Source organism: Ornithorhynchus anatinus, chromosome 2 (genome assembly GCF_004115215.2).
Source record: "Ornithorhynchus anatinus isolate Pmale09 chromosome 2, mOrnAna1.pri.v4, whole genome shotgun sequence".
NCBI classification, from domain to species: domain Eukaryota; kingdom Metazoa; phylum Chordata; class Mammalia; order Monotremata; family Ornithorhynchidae; genus Ornithorhynchus; species Ornithorhynchus anatinus.
In genome coordinates this window covers 37,653,407-37,668,597 of record NC_041729.1, presented here as the reverse complement: position 1 = coordinate 37,668,597, position 15,191 = coordinate 37,653,407, and the positions used below count along the sequence as shown (strand labels likewise).

General features: G+C 49.5%; 1 protein-coding gene across 1 annotated transcript in view; it reads right to left on the bottom strand.

Moving 5' to 3' along the window:
- The window catches only part of RADIL (Rap associating with DIL domain), a 90,261-nt gene extending 79,215 nt beyond the window's left edge, over positions 1-11,046 (bottom strand). The window contains 1 exon segment of the mRNA XM_029058358.2: positions 10,851-11,046. The gene's annotated coding sequence lies outside the window, so the exon portion shown is untranslated.
- Between the last annotated feature and the right edge of the window lie 4,145 nt (positions 11,047-15,191).

The following is a 15,191-nucleotide window of genomic DNA, read 5'->3' as shown; positions in this document are numbered from 1 at the left end:
TCTATTGCTAATGTTGTACTCTCCCAAGCGTTTAGTACAGTGCTCTGCACAAACTGAACACTCAATAAACATGACAATGAATGAATTCAGCTGCAATGTACATTGTGGCCCACTGAAAGGGCAACAGGTGCAAATCAGGTGCCCAATACCATCCACCCCATCCCAGAAGACCCCCCTTCTGATGTCATCCATGACCCTTGACCCTTTGCTGCTGTTCAATTGACACAATTGTCTTTCTGAAGCACTGTTTCACCCATTTTCTCCTCAACACCCTCCACTGGCTTCATAAGCAGCACCTTATCAAATGAAACTCTTCTTACATGGTTTCAGGGCTCTGCAGCCTCAGGCTCCAACTCCCACCAAGCCAACTGCCTAACTGCATTTCGCTCTCGACCACCCCCTTACCCACCTTGGTCCCCTTAGTCACCTGTTCCCCCAGTTGAGACTCCCACCTGCCCCACAGTCAGCCAGCCTACCTTTGAGAACCCCACCAACAAGCTTCCCCCCCAATTAATTTTCCAGCTCCTGGGCCATATCATCCCTTCAACCAAGTCTAGTGCTTATAAACTTATTTGCACCTTCTTTTATGAATAATAACAATAATAATTATTATTATGGTATCTGTTAAGCACTTAGTGTGTGTGCCAGGCACTGTAGTAAGCGCTGGGGTAGACGTAAACAAATCTGCTTGGTCACAGTCCCTGTCCCACGTGGGGCTCTCAGTCTCAATCTCCATTTTACAGATAAGGTAACTGAAGCACAGAGAAGTGAAGTGACTTGCCCAAGGGCACACAAGAGACAAGTGGCAGAACCAGGATAGAATCCATGGCCTTCTGGCCCCCAGGCCGGTGCTCTATCTACTGTGCCATGTTGTTGTGTATATATCTATAATTCTATTTATCTATTTTGATGCTATTGATGCCTGTCTACTTGGTTTGCTGTCTGTCTCCCCCCTTCTAGACTGAGCCCGTTGTTGGGTAGGGATTGTCTCTATCTGTTGCCGAATTGTGCTTTCCAAGCGCTTAATACAGTGCTCTACACAGTAAGCGATCAATAAATAGAAGTGAATGAATGAATGCTTCTCTTTATGCACATTTATGCCCACTCAATTTGTAAATACTTGTAGGTGTCTACATTTTTATGTTGGTCTCCCCCATTAGAGCATAAGTTTCCTGTGGGTAGGAAATTGTCATTTCACTTGTCACATTGTTACTTCATTATTCTGTACTTCCCATATACTTAATACAATGCACAGTACCAAATTAGTGCTCAATAAATTCCACCGCCACTACGACTATCAGGTAGACTGAAGCTTTCTTCCTTTCTCCCCAACACTGTTACTCCTTGAAGACTGAGAAATAACTCCCAGCTCCCTCATAGTGAGGCTCCTTCCCTGGCCATGACTCTCCCGACGCCTAAGTCGGATTCCACTCCCTAAAGCACGAGAGCAGCAAGTCACATCCCTGTAGCCTATGGGATGGTGACTGGGTCTGATCTGATAATTAAGTATCAACCCCAGCGCTAGGCACATTGTAAACACTTAACTACCATCTTGCCCCTTTCTCTCACCCATCATTGCTCTTCAGCGAAGGGCTGCTATTCAACCAGGATGGATCCAAGTGGCATCCAACAGCAATGAGGCATACTCTACCGCACCTGCCACCTCATCTTTCTACCCCAAACCCCCCCAAAAAACCGGGAGGGTAGGGGAAGGAAGGATTGAGGAGGGGAACATCTTTAAACGAGTCCTCCTTCTTCCTGGATGGGAGAGGGAGTCTTTGAGGAGAAAAGGCAAAGTCACCAGACAAGAGGCGTCAGCGGGTATATCCTGGAAGAGGAGGCCCTAATAATGCCCAAGAGTCTAGGGCTAGTTAATTATATCCAGTTCCTGCTTCCACTTTTTTCCCTTCCCTTACTTTTGACCTTCACTTTTCAGCTAAGGCCAGCATGGCAGGTCAGGAGAATCTGGGAAGGAGAGGGTTGAAGGGCCCAAGAGGGGTTAGCTACACTGGGATCCACACTCAGCTCGCTCCACCCCAGCACCTCTCCCATAACACAATAAGAAACTTTAGAACAACCAAGCTTAGAGGGCCTTCAACTGTTGCACATTAGTCTTTTTCCTCAAATTCCTATATATAATGCTCATCTTCCTCTTCTTCGAGAACCTTAGGTCGGTGCAAAAGTGGCTCTTTATGTTCCTGAGAAAAGACAAAATGACTTGTTTGAAGTGTTTGCTCACCAAAGCTGCTGAATGCAGTTCATGACTTTGAAGGGTCAGTAGGACAACAGACACATGCATATTGGGGATTGGCATCTGAGAAAATCAATTCTAAGTAGGAAATAACTAGAACCTTAGCTCAATCACAAGATATTCAGATTTGTAAAACCCTGGATGAAAGAAAATAGCCAGTTTTAATATGCCCCTTGACCCTCTTCCGTCTGCCAATTTTCAGGGTGACATTCATTGCTAGGGCAATCTTGGCAATATCATGAGGAAAAAGGGAAAAAGGGTGAAAAGAGGGAATGTGATTCATTAGTTGCCAACCAGGCCCCTTTCAAGAGTATACCAAGTCCCCAGCACATGGTTCAGTTTTTAAAAAACTGAACCTCCCCACTGGAGTCCCCACAAACTGCCCTCTGGAAATTTAATAAGGTCTTTTTATTTGGGCAATATCTCCCTGAAACTGTCTGCAAGTAGACCCGCTGAGTGTAAAGCCTTTTTCTCACAACATTTTCCCCTGTAATTACAGGTTGCATACAGCATCCTGATTTGTCAAAAAGCGATAGATTCAAAAAGGGGGGGGAGATGGGGAAGAGCCAGAGAACGCCAAGCTGCTACTTGATAACCTGATGTTTTTCTTAGAAAGAGTAAGAATGTAAGTTGATTTTTTTTTCCTGCCTCAAAGAAGTTGGATGAGATACACGCCTTGGTGGAGAGAAGAGGAGTGCATTACACTTAGCTTGCTGCTTTAAGAAAATGCTTTATTCAGGTCCTCAAAATAAAGAATCCATTTTCTAATGAAAAACAGGCCAAACTCATCCAAAGGGAGTGTTACAGGGAAGAAGGTCAGCACAACACACCAGACAGATGAAATGGGTGGAGAAAGTCTCGGTTCCAACACTGCAATGTGGAATCCATTATAAATTCAACCAGCAAAGGAAATGAAAAGGAGTATGGACTTAGAGGCTCTGATTTACCCTTGCCTCTTATAAATCCAACAGGTCTATCATTCCAACTATAGAGCTGCTTTTAAATGCAAAATAATTGAATAAAAACGTGCCTGTTCTGACATGGAGCCTATTGACACGGGAGTCATTTTCTTTTTTCCCCATCGGTTCTAACAATTAGCTTCTCTTGAAATGAAAGTTTTGATTCTCTTTAGGTGGCCTGTCCTCCTTGATTACATTGGTAATAAAAGAGAATGTGGAAAATTATATTTGATTATTCAGATGAATCCAAAATTTCCTATAACATTAAAGGCCAAAAATAAAGATTTGCAACTTTGCTCACCAATCCCTTGTTCATTCATTCATTCAATCATATTTATTGAGCTCCGTGTGTGCAAAGCACTGTTCTAAGTGATTGGGAGAGTATAACAATAAACAGACATTCCCTGCCCACAATGAGCATACAGTCTAGAAGGCAAGAGACAGACATCAATACAAATAAATAAAACTACAGATATGCCATGAGTGCAAATTAGTTCTCCAAGGGAGTGGGTGTAGAAGGAGAATAGAAGGAAACCCAGAACTGAACCTTGAGGGACGCCCCCAGTTAGGGGGTGGGAGATAGAAGAGGAGTTCGTGAAGGACACTAAGTGCTGTTGGGCTGGGACGGGGGAAGAGCAAGCCAGAGCAACACAGGAAGGGAGTGGGAGATGAGGAAAAGTGAGGCTCAGTCTGGGAAGGCCTTTTGGAGGAGATGTGCCTTCAATAAGGTTTTGAAGGGGGGAGAGTAATTGTCTGTTGGATTTAAGGACGGAGGGAGTTCAGGTTAGAGGCAGGATGTGGGCTAAGGGTCGGTGGCAAGACAGGAGAGATCAAGGCACAGTGAGAAGGTCAGCACTAGCTGAGTGAAGTGTGTGGGATGGGTTGTAGAAAGAGAGAACCAAGGTGAGGTAGGAGGGGACAGGTGGTGGAGGGTTTTAAAGTCAATAGTGAGGAGTTTTTGTTTGATGAGGAGGTGGATGGGCAATCACTGGAGCTTTTTGAGGAGCAGGGTGACTTGCCCTGAACGTTCCTGGAGAAAAATGATCTAGGCAGCAGAGTGAAGTATGGATTGGAGTGGGGAGAGACAGGAGGCTGGTAGGTCAGTAAGGAGGCTGATGCAGTAACCCAGGCAGGGTAGGATGAGTGATTGTATTAACGTGGTAGCAGTTTGGATGGAGAGAATAGGGTGGATTTTAGCGATGTTTTGAAGGTGGGACAGACTTGGTAACCAACTGACTACATGGGTTGAATGACAGAGGAGTCAAGGATAGCACTAAGGTTATGGGCTTGTGAGACAGGAAGGACGGTGGTCCGTCTACAGTGATTGGAAAATCAGGGGGAGGACAGCGTTTGGGTGGGAAGATAAGCAGCTCAGTTTTGGAGATGTTAAGATAGAGGTGATGGGACATCCAAGAAGAGATATTTTGAAGGCAGGAGGAGATGTGAGATTGGAAAAAGGGAGAGAGATCAGGGCTGAAGATGTAGATTTGGGTACCATTCACATAGAGATGGCAGTTGAAGCCATGAGTGCAAATTAGTTCTCCAAGGGAGTGGGTGTAGAAGGAGAATAGAAGGAAACCCAGAACTGAACCTTGAGGGACCCCCCCAGTTAGGGGGTGGGAGATAGAAGAAGAGTTCGTGAAGGAGACTAAGTGTAATAATTATGGCATTTAAGTGCTTATTATATGCCGGGCACTGTACTAAGCCTGTACAGTGTTTATACAAGATACAAGAAAATTGAGTTGATACAAGAAAATCGGGTTGGACACAGTCCCTGTCCCACATATATTCAATAGTATTTATTGAGCGCTTACTATGTGCAGAGCACTGTACTAAGCGCTTGGGATGAACAAGTCGGCAACAGATAGAGACAGTCCCTGCCGTTTGACGGGCTTACGGTCTAATCGGGGGAGACGGACAGACAAGAACGATGGCAATAAACAGCGTCAAGGGGAAGAACATCTCGTAAAAACAATGGCAACTAAATAGAATCGAGGCGATGTACAATTCATTAACAAAATAAATAGGGTAACGAAAATATATACAGTTGAGCGGACGGGTACAGTGCTGTGGGGATGGGAAGGGAGAGGTGGAGGAGCAGAGGGAAAAGGGGAAAATGAGGCTTTAGCTGCGGAGAGGTAAAGGGGGGATGGCAGAGGGAGTAGAGGGAGAAGAGGAGCTCAGTCTGGGAAGGCCTCTTGGAGGACGTGATTTTTAAGTAGGGTTTTGAAGAGGGAAAGAGAATCAGTTTGGCAGAGGTGAGGAGGGAGGGCGTTCCGGGACCGCGGGAGGACGTGACCCAGGGGTCGACGGCGGGATAGGCGAGACCGAGGGACGGTGAGGAGGTGGGCGGCAGAGGAGCGGAGCGTGCGGGGTGGGCGGTAGAAAGAGAGAAGGGAGGAGAGGTAGGAAGGGGCAAGGTGATGGAGAGCCTTGAAGCCTAGAGTGAGGAGTTTTTGTTTGGAGCGGAGGTCGATAGGCAACCACTGGAGGTGTTTAAGAAGGGGAGTGACATGCCCAGATCGTTTCTGCAGGAAGATGAGCCGGGCAGCGGAGTGTAGACCGGAGCGGGGCGAGAGAGGAGGAAGGGAGGTCAGAGAGAAGGCTGACACGGTAGTCTAGCCGGGATATAACGAGAGCCCGTAATAGTAAGGTAGCCGTTTGGGTGGAGAGGAAAGGGCGGATCTTGGCGATATTGTAGAGGTGAAACCGGCAGGTCTTGGTAACGGATAGGATGCGTGGGGTGAACGAGAGGGACGAGTCAAGGATGACACCGAGATTGCGGGCCTGAGGGACGGGAAGGATGGTCGTGCCATCCACTGTGATAAAGAAGTCTGGGAGAGGACCGGGTTTGGGAGGGAAGATGAGGAGCTCAGTCTTGCTCATGTTGAGTTTTAGGTGGCGGGCCGACATCCAGGTGGAGACGTCCCGGAGGCAGGAGGAGATGCGAGCCTGAAGGGAGGGGGAGAGGACAGGGGCGGAGATGTAGATCTGCGTGTCATCTGCGTAGAGATGGTAGTCAAAGCCGTGAGAGCGGATGAGTTCACCGAGGGAGTGAGTGTAAATGGAGAACAGAAGAGGGCCAAGAACTGACCCTTGAGGAACTCCAACAGTTAAAGGATGGGAGGGGGAGGAGGTTCCAGCGAAGGAGACCGAGAATGATCGGCCAGAGAGGTAAGAGGAGAACCAGGAGAGGACAGAGTCCGTGAAGCCAAGGTGAGATAAGGTATGGAGGAGGAAGGGATGGTCGACAGTGTCAAAGGCAGCAGAGAGGTCAAGGAGGATCAGAATGGAGTAGGAGCCATTGGATTTGGCAAGAAGGAGGTCACGGGTGACCTTAGAGAGAGCAGTCTCGGTAGAGTGGAGGGGACGGAAGCCAGATTGGAGGGGGTCTAGGAGAGAATGGGAGTTAAGGAATTCTAGGCATCGATTGTAGACGACTCGTTCTAGGATTTTGGAAAGGAAGGGTAGTAGGGAGATAGGACGATAACTGGAGGGGGAAGTGGGGTCAAGAGCGGGTTTTTTTAGGATGGGGGAGACGTGGGCATATTTGAAGACAGAGGGGAAGGAGCCCTTGGAGATTGAGTGGTTAAAAATAGAAGTTAAGGAAGGGAGGAGGGCAGGGGCGATGGTTTTAAGAAGGTGAGAGGGAATGGGGTCCGAGGCGCAGGTGGAGGGGGTGGCACTTGTGAGGAGGGAGGAGATCTCCTCTGAGGATACTGCAGGGAAGGATGGGAAAGTAGGGGAGGGGGTCGGTGGGGGGGAGGGGAGAGGCGGAGGGGTGACTTTGGGGAGCTCAGACCTGATCGTGTTGATTTTCGTGAGGAAATAGGTGGCCAGATCATCGGGGGTGAGAGATGGGGGAGGGGGAGGAACAGGGGGCCTAAGGAGAGAGTTAAAGGTCCGGAACAATCGGCGGGGGTGACGGGCATGGGTGTCGATGAGGGAGGAGAAGAAGCTTTGCCTGGCGGAGGAGAGGGCAGAGTTAAGGCAGGAAAGGATAAATTTGAAGTGTGTGAGGTCGGCTTGGTGCTTGGACTTTCGCCAGCAGCGCTCAGCAGCTCGAGCATAGGAGCGTAGGAGGCGGACGGAGGAGGTGATCCAGGGCTGTGGGTTAGTGGAGCGAGAGCGGCGGAGGGAAAGGGGGGCGAGAGAGTCGAGATGAGTAGACAGGGTGGAGTTGAGAGCGGAGACCCGATCGTCGAGAGTGGGAAGAGAGGACAGGGCGGCAAGGTGAGGAGAGATGCTATTGGAAAGACGGATAGGGCTCAGAGTCTCAATCCCCATTTTACAGATGAGGTAACTGAGGCACAGAGAATAGAAATGACTTGCCCAAGATCACACAGCAGACAAGGGGCAGAGTAAGCATCAGAACCCAACCTCTGACTCCCAAGCCCATACTCTTGCCACTAAGCCATGCTGCTTCTCTAAGACTGTGAGTCCCGTGTGGGATATGGATTATGTCCAACATGATTAACTTGTATCTACTCCAGCATCTAGGACAGTGCCTGGCATATAGTAAGCACTTAAATGACATAAAAAAACTGTTCTGCCCTGCCATTTCTATACAGGATACTGAATTCAACCCCCCTCCCTGCCCCAGAGCATTTATGTACATATCTGTAATTTATTTATATGTCTGTCTCACCCTCTAGACTTTAAGTTTGTTGTGGCCAAGGAATGTGTCATTTTACTGTTGCATTATACTCTCCCACAAGCCTAGTACAGTGCTCTGCATATAGTAAGCGCTCAACAAATACAACTGACTGCCTGACTAACATTAATCGCTCAATAACTAGGATTGAATGACTGAATTTACTCCTCTTCTTAAGACAATATTCTCTAGTGGGAAGCAGCAAAGCCTAGTGGATAGAACACGGGCTTGGGAGTCAGAGGACATGGGTTCTAATCCTGGCCCTGCCACCCGTCTGCTATGTGACCTTGAGCAAGTTACTTCACTTCTCTATGTCTCCTCTAGGCAGTGTGGCTTAGTGGAAAGAGCCCGGGCTTGGGAGTCAGAGTTCATGGGCTCTAATCCCAGCTCTGCCACTTGTCAGCTGTGTGACTCTGGGCAAGTCACTTAACTTCTCTGTGCCTCAGTTACGTCATCTGTAAAATGGGGATGAAGACTGTGAGCCCCAAGTGGGACAACCTGATAACCTTGTATCTATCTTAGTGCTTAGAACAGTACTTGGCACATAGTAAGCGCTTAACAAATGCCTTCCTTATTATTATTATTACAGCAACTGTAAAATGGGGACTAAGACTGTGAGCCCCACTTGGGACAGGGACTGCATCCAACCTGATTACTCTGTATCTGCCCCAGCACTTGGAACAGTGCTTGGCACATGGTAGCAGTGTGGCATAGCAGGGAGCAGCCCGGCATAGTGGATAGAGCAAGGGCTTGGGAGCCAGAAGGACCTAGGTTCTAATCCTGGCTCTGCCACGTCTTCTGTGTGACTTTGGGCAAGTCACTTCAATTCCTTGGGCCTCAGTTTCTCATCTGCAAAATGGGGATTAAGAGTGTGAGCTCCATGTGGGACAGGGACTGTGTCCAACCTGACTGACTTGTATCTACCCCAGCACTTAGAACAGTGCTTGGCACATAGCACTTAAGTACCAAAATAATTATTTTAATTATCATAGTAAGTGCTTAATGATGGTGGCATTTGTTAAGAGCTTTCTATCGAATCATACTTTCCAAGCGCTTAGTACAGTGCTCTACACACAGTAAGCGCTCAATAAACAGAATTGAATGAATGAATGAAACTGCCAGGCACAGTACTAAGCCTGGGGTGGATACAAGCAAATCAAGTTGGATATTGTCCCCGTCCCATGTGGGGCTCACAGTCCCAATCCCCATTTTACAGGTGAGACAACTGAGGCACAGAGAAGTGATGTGACTTGTCCACGGTCCCACAGCAAACACGTGGCGGCGCGGGAATTAGAACCCACGCCCTTCTGACTTCCAGGCCTGTGCTCTATCCAGCAAACAGCAGAGCTATTATTCACCACTGAGGCCAAAGCCCATGGAAAAAAATGGGAGGGAACTCCAGGCCTTCTGGTCAGCGGAAGCTGCAAGTGGGATGGTCCAGGTCCGGTCCGTTGTCCCTGGGCCAAGCACCTGCGGCCGGGCAAGTTCGGTCTCCAATAGCAACCAGACGAGCCCCAACTCTCCGGCTCCACTTTCCGAGACGACGAAAATAAATCTTGCCAGTTTAGGATGGTGCCTCTCTCTCACCCCCTGCCCATGGTGGCCACGGTTCCTGCCCAGACGCTCCCGCCCTTTCCCTGCACTTTCCCCAAACCCCTCGACACCTCTGCCTTACTGCCCTCTCCCCAGCGCTTGCCACAGGGCTTTGCACGCAGGAAGCGCTTAATAAACTGATTCATTCAGTCGCATTGAGAGCTGTGTGCAGAGCACTGTACTAAGCGCCTGAAAGGTACAATTTTGCCCTACTGCCCTCTCCCCAGCGCTTGCTACAGGGCTTTGCATGCAGGAAGCGCTCAATAAATCGATTCATTCAATCGCCTTTATTGAAAGCTTACTGTGTGCAGAGCACTGTACTAAGCGCCTGGAAGGTACAATTCTGCCCTCTCCCCAGTGCTTGGTACAGGGCTTTGTACACAGGAAGCGCTCAATAAATTCACTCCTTCAATCGCACTGTGTGCAGAGCACTGTACTAAGCGCCTGGAAGGTACAATTCTGCCCTCTCCCCAGCGCTTGGTACAGGGCTTTGTACACAGGAAGCGCTCAATAAATTCACTGCTTCAATCGCACTTACTGTGTGCAGAGCACTGTACTAAGCGCTTGGAAAGTACAATTCGGCCCTTCTGCCTTCTCCACGGAGCTTGCTACAGGGCTTGGCATGCAGAAAGCGCTCAATAAATTCACTCATTTAATCGTATTTATTGAGATCTTCCTGTGTGCACAGCACTGTACCAAATCCCTGGAAGGTACCTATCTGCCCTACTGCCCTCTTCCCAGCGCTTAGTACAGGGCTCTGCACGCAGGAAGCGCTCAATAAATTCATGCAACCGTATTTATTGCATTTGCATTTTGCGCGGTTTGCAGAGCACTGTATGAAACGCTTGGGAGAGGGCGATAGATCCGGTGGCTGCAGGGATGCATTCACTCAGTCCTATTTATTAAGCGCTTACTATGTGCAGAGCACTGCACTAAGCGCTTGGAAAGTACGATACAGCAGGAAAGAGACAATCCCTGCCCACAACGGACTCAGGGTCTCGCAGGCCCCCGGCGGGCTCTTTCCTGGGGCTTCCTCGGGGTCATTCAAGCGTATTTATTGGGCGCTTGCCGTGTGCAGAGCGCTGTACTGAGCGCTTGGAAACTACAAAAGAGCAATAGAGACCGTCCCTGCCCTCGACGGGATTTGGGGGGGGAGAGACGGACATCAAAACGAGTAAGCGGGCATCAAGAGAAATAAATGGAAGTGTAGGGTCCCCTTCTGCCAACCCGGGGTGGATCCCGCCGGAGGGAGAGGCGGGCACGGTCGGTCGGTGGGCATTCTTTGGCATTTTAGCCAAAAGAAGAAGGAGGCTGCCTCCTTTGCACCGCTCCTCTTTCCCCCGCGGGTGTTGCCTGGGGGAGGGCCCCGTCCCCTAAGTTGGCGGCCACTCACCTGGGCGGTGCGGTGCTGCGCGGTGCGCTCGGTCCCACTGCCGCTCCTTCGGAGGCTGCTGGGAAGTCCCGGTAGCTCGTCGCCCTCCTGCCCCCGGACGGACGGACGGACGGGACAGGACGGAAAGGACGGTTCGAGCGGGGGGATGCCCGCCGGAGGACCAGCCGGAGGACCAGCCGGCCCGGCCGGCCGCCGCCGCCGCACCTTCCCGCGGCCGTTAGGCAGCCGACGGCCGTTGGGCGAGGCGCGGGCGCCACCTAGCGGACCGAATAGCCGGGCTGCTGGCTCACGTGCACTCGGGGCGCCAGAGGGCGCTGTTCCCGAATAAGACTCGCGTAGTGGCAGGACTGCTCCGCCCGAACTTCTTTCCGTCCTGGGCTTGCTTGATGAGAAGCATCAAGGCCTAATGGAAATAATAACGATGATATCCAAACATCTATGAAGCGTCTAATGTGTGCGGACCACCGTACTGTCCACTTGAAAAAGTATAAGGCGCAGGCGCCACCTAGCGGCCGGATTAGCTCCCCCGTGCTCCCGGAGCACCGGGCTGGTGGCTCACGTGGACTCGGGGCGCCAGAGGGCGGTGTTCCAGAATAAGAATCTCGTAGTGGCAGGACTGCTCCGCCCAAACTTCTTTCCGTCCTGGGCTTGCTTGATGAGAAGCATCAAGGCCTAATGGAAAAATAACGATGATATTCAAACATTTAGGAAGCGTCTAATGTGTGCGGACCACCGTACTGACCGCTTGACGTACTGAGCACTTGATAAAGTATAAGGCGCAGGCGCCACCTAGCGGCCGGATTAGCTCCGCCGCGCTCCCGGAGCGCCGGGCTTTTGGTTCACGCGGACTCGGGGCGCCAGAGGGCGGTGTTCCAGAATAAGATCGCGTAGTGGCAGGACTGCTCTGCCCAAACTCCTTTCCCTTCCTGGGCTTGCTTGATGAGAAGCATCAAGGCCTAATGGAAATAATAACGATGATATTCAAACATTTATGAAGCGCCTAATGGGTGCGGGAGCGCCAGGAGCAGGCGCCACCTAGCGGCCGGATTAGCTCCCCCGCGCTCCCGGAGCGCCGGGCTTTTGGTTCACGTGGACTCTGGGCGCCAGAGGGCGGTGTTCCAGAATAAGAATCGCGTAGTGGCAGGACTGCTCTGCCCAAACTTCTTTCCCTTCCTGGGCTTGCTTGATGAGAAGCATCAAGGCCTAATGGAAATAATAACGATGATATTCAAACATTTATGAAGTGTCTAATGTGTGCAGAGCACCGTACTGACCACTTGACGTACTGAGCACTTGATAAAGTATAAGGCGCAGGCGCCACCTAGCGGCCGGATTACCTCCCCCGCGCTCCCGGAGCGCCGGGTTTTTGGCTCACGTGGACTCGGGGCGCCAGAGGGAGGTGTTCCAGAATAGGAATCGCGTAGTAGAGACAGGACTGCTCCGCCCTGCACTTCTTTCCGTCCTGGGCTTGCTTGAGGAGAAGCATCAAGGCCTAATGGAAATAATAACGATGACATTCAAACATTTACGAAGCGCCTAATGTGTGCAGAGCACTGTACTGAGCACTTGATAGAGTGTAAGGCGCAGGCGCCACCTAGCGGCCGGAATAGCTCCGCCGCGCTCCCGGAATAAGAATCGCGTAGTAGTAACAGGACTGCTCCGCCCAAACTTCTTTCCGTCCTGGGCTTGTTTGCCCCATGAGAACCAATCAATCAATCAGTCCTTTACTGTGTGCAGAACACTGTACTAAACGCTTGGAAAGTACACTACGACAATAAAGAGAACATTGGGGTGGACACAGTCCCTGTCCCACCTGGGGCTCATAGTCTCAACCCCCATTTTCCAGATGAGGGAACTGAGGCCCAGTGAAGTGACTAGCCCAAGGTCACACAGCAGACAAGTGGTGGAGCCGGAATTAAAACCCAGGTTCTGACTCCCAGGTCCGTGCCTCTATCCACTATGCCATCCTGCTTCATCGAGGCCTAATGGAAATAATAATGATACTCAAAAGTGTTTATTGAGCACTTTTTGTGTGCAGAGCACTGTATTAAGTACTTGGGAGAGTACACTGAAACAACAAAGACATTTCCTGCCCATAAGGAACTTACAGTCTAGAGAGGGAGCTTACAATGATTAGGATACTTGTTTAGTGCTTACTATGTGCCAGTCATTGTTCTAAGTATTCATTCATTTAATAGTATTTATTGAGCACTTACTATGTGCAGAGCACTGTACTAAACGCTTGGAATATACAATTCGGCAACAGATAGAGACAATCCCTGCCCAATGACAGGCTTATGGTCTAATCGACCATCCTGGGGCAGTTACAAGGAAGGTAATCAGGTTGGACACAGTCCCTGTCCCACATGGGGCTCACAATCTTAATCCCCATTTAACAGATGAGGTAACTGAGGCTCAGAGAGGCAAGTGACTTGCCCCAGGTCACACAGCACACACGTGGCAGAACTAGGATCAGAACCCAAGTCCTTCTGACTCCTAGGCTTGTACTCTATCCACTAAGCCACGCTGCTTCTCAAGACCTCAGTTTAGGATCCAGGGGACCTGGATTTGAATCCCAGCTTTGCCACACATCAGCTCTGTGACTGTGGGCCAATCATTTCACCTCTCTAAGCTTCAATTACCCCATCTGTAAAATGGGGATTAAATCCTGCTCCCTCCTATTTAGACCAGGAGCACTATGTGGGACAGGGACTGTTCCGACCTGATTGACCTGTATCTACCCTAGCACTTAAAACAGTGCTTAGAACATAGCAAGTGCTTAACAAGAATGAAAGAGAACAGGCAATAGCAAGTGTGGTACGTTTGAAGTGCTTACAGGCACTGTCCTGAGCAGTGCAATAATTACAAGTTTTCAGGGCAGACATGGTCCCTCTACAACACAGGGCTCACAGCCTTTGTAGGAAGTAGATCACATACTGAATCCCCATTTTACAGATGAAGGAAGCTGAGGCCCAGGGAAATTAGTGACTTGCCTACCAGAGTTGATAAATAGCAGAGTTAGGATTAGAACCCAGGACTTCTGACTCCCAGGACCTTGCTCTTTCCCCTAGGCCATGTTGCTTCTCACCATAAGCTTACTGTAGGCAGGTAATGTGTCTACCAACTCGGTTATGTTGTATTCTCCTAACTGCTTAGCACAGTCATCTGCACACAGTAAGTGCTCAATAAAAACGATTGATTGGCCCCATTTTACAGATGAAGAGACAAAGGCCCAGAGACGTTAAATGACTTGTCCAAAGTCACACGGGTGGCAAATGACAGAAACACAGGTCCTCGACTTCAAGTCTGGCCTCTTTCCACAAGCGGATATTCTCATTTGCCTCCCAAAACTCTTAACAGCTGGATATGCCTCCCGTCACCAATCCAGCCTACTGTAAAGAACTACTTTATGCCAATTTTTATTTGAATCCAAAGGTTATTATTGGGCACATCCAGGGTTAGGTGCTGCAGAAGTCTTTTATTCAGCTAAAATTTGCTCCATCCTAAGTCTCCAATGCAAGATCACTTCTCCCCTGCCAAAAAGCCCCTCACCAATCACTCAGTTTAATACCAGTCATATTCGCTGATCATCTACTGTATGCAGATTAGAGTGAGTAGAAATTGCCACACACCTGGACTGTCCCTCTAAGATTCTTTTCCGTTTTGGAATCATAATTCTACAAACTTGGGATCCCCTCTCTCTCTTTTTTTGGCCTGGGCACAGACCTCAAGTCCCCCTAAATTTTAACCTTTATTCCCTAAATCTTACTTAAGAGCACATAAACGCTTTTCACCTACAAACTGGAAGTTGCTTAGAGCTGTATCTTCTTTGCATGGGAGCCTCAGCAAAGCTTATGTTGGTAACCTCTTCCACTGGTCGGACAAACATTTCAACAAACCTCACACTGTCCTCCTCTCTGCTTTTATTAGCAAAGCAAGCATACCGCACGGCAACTTTGGCTGTGACCCTGTTTCCCTGGGGTACCTAATCCTCATTTTCCTCACAGGGGAGAAGGATGGGGAGAATTGATTTAGCTTTTCCCAGCTTACCCCCAAGTAGCAAGAATGAAGCGGGAAGGAAGTTTCTGAGGGATTCAGATGCCCATTTGGTGGTAGAGGGACCCCCCCCCCCACCATTTTATCCTAGGTTCTTTCTACTCCCCCCCTTCTTTTACTGAATTGCCAGTCCTTCCTAATAGAATTCCAGCTTCAAGGCACAATAAGGGGACTCTGTGGAAAGTTGTCAGGAGGATGGACACAGAACGGGGTGAACAAGGTACCAACCACAGGAATGGCGTTGGAATGACCACTCGGTCATTCATCTAGTTTCATAGAGGATAT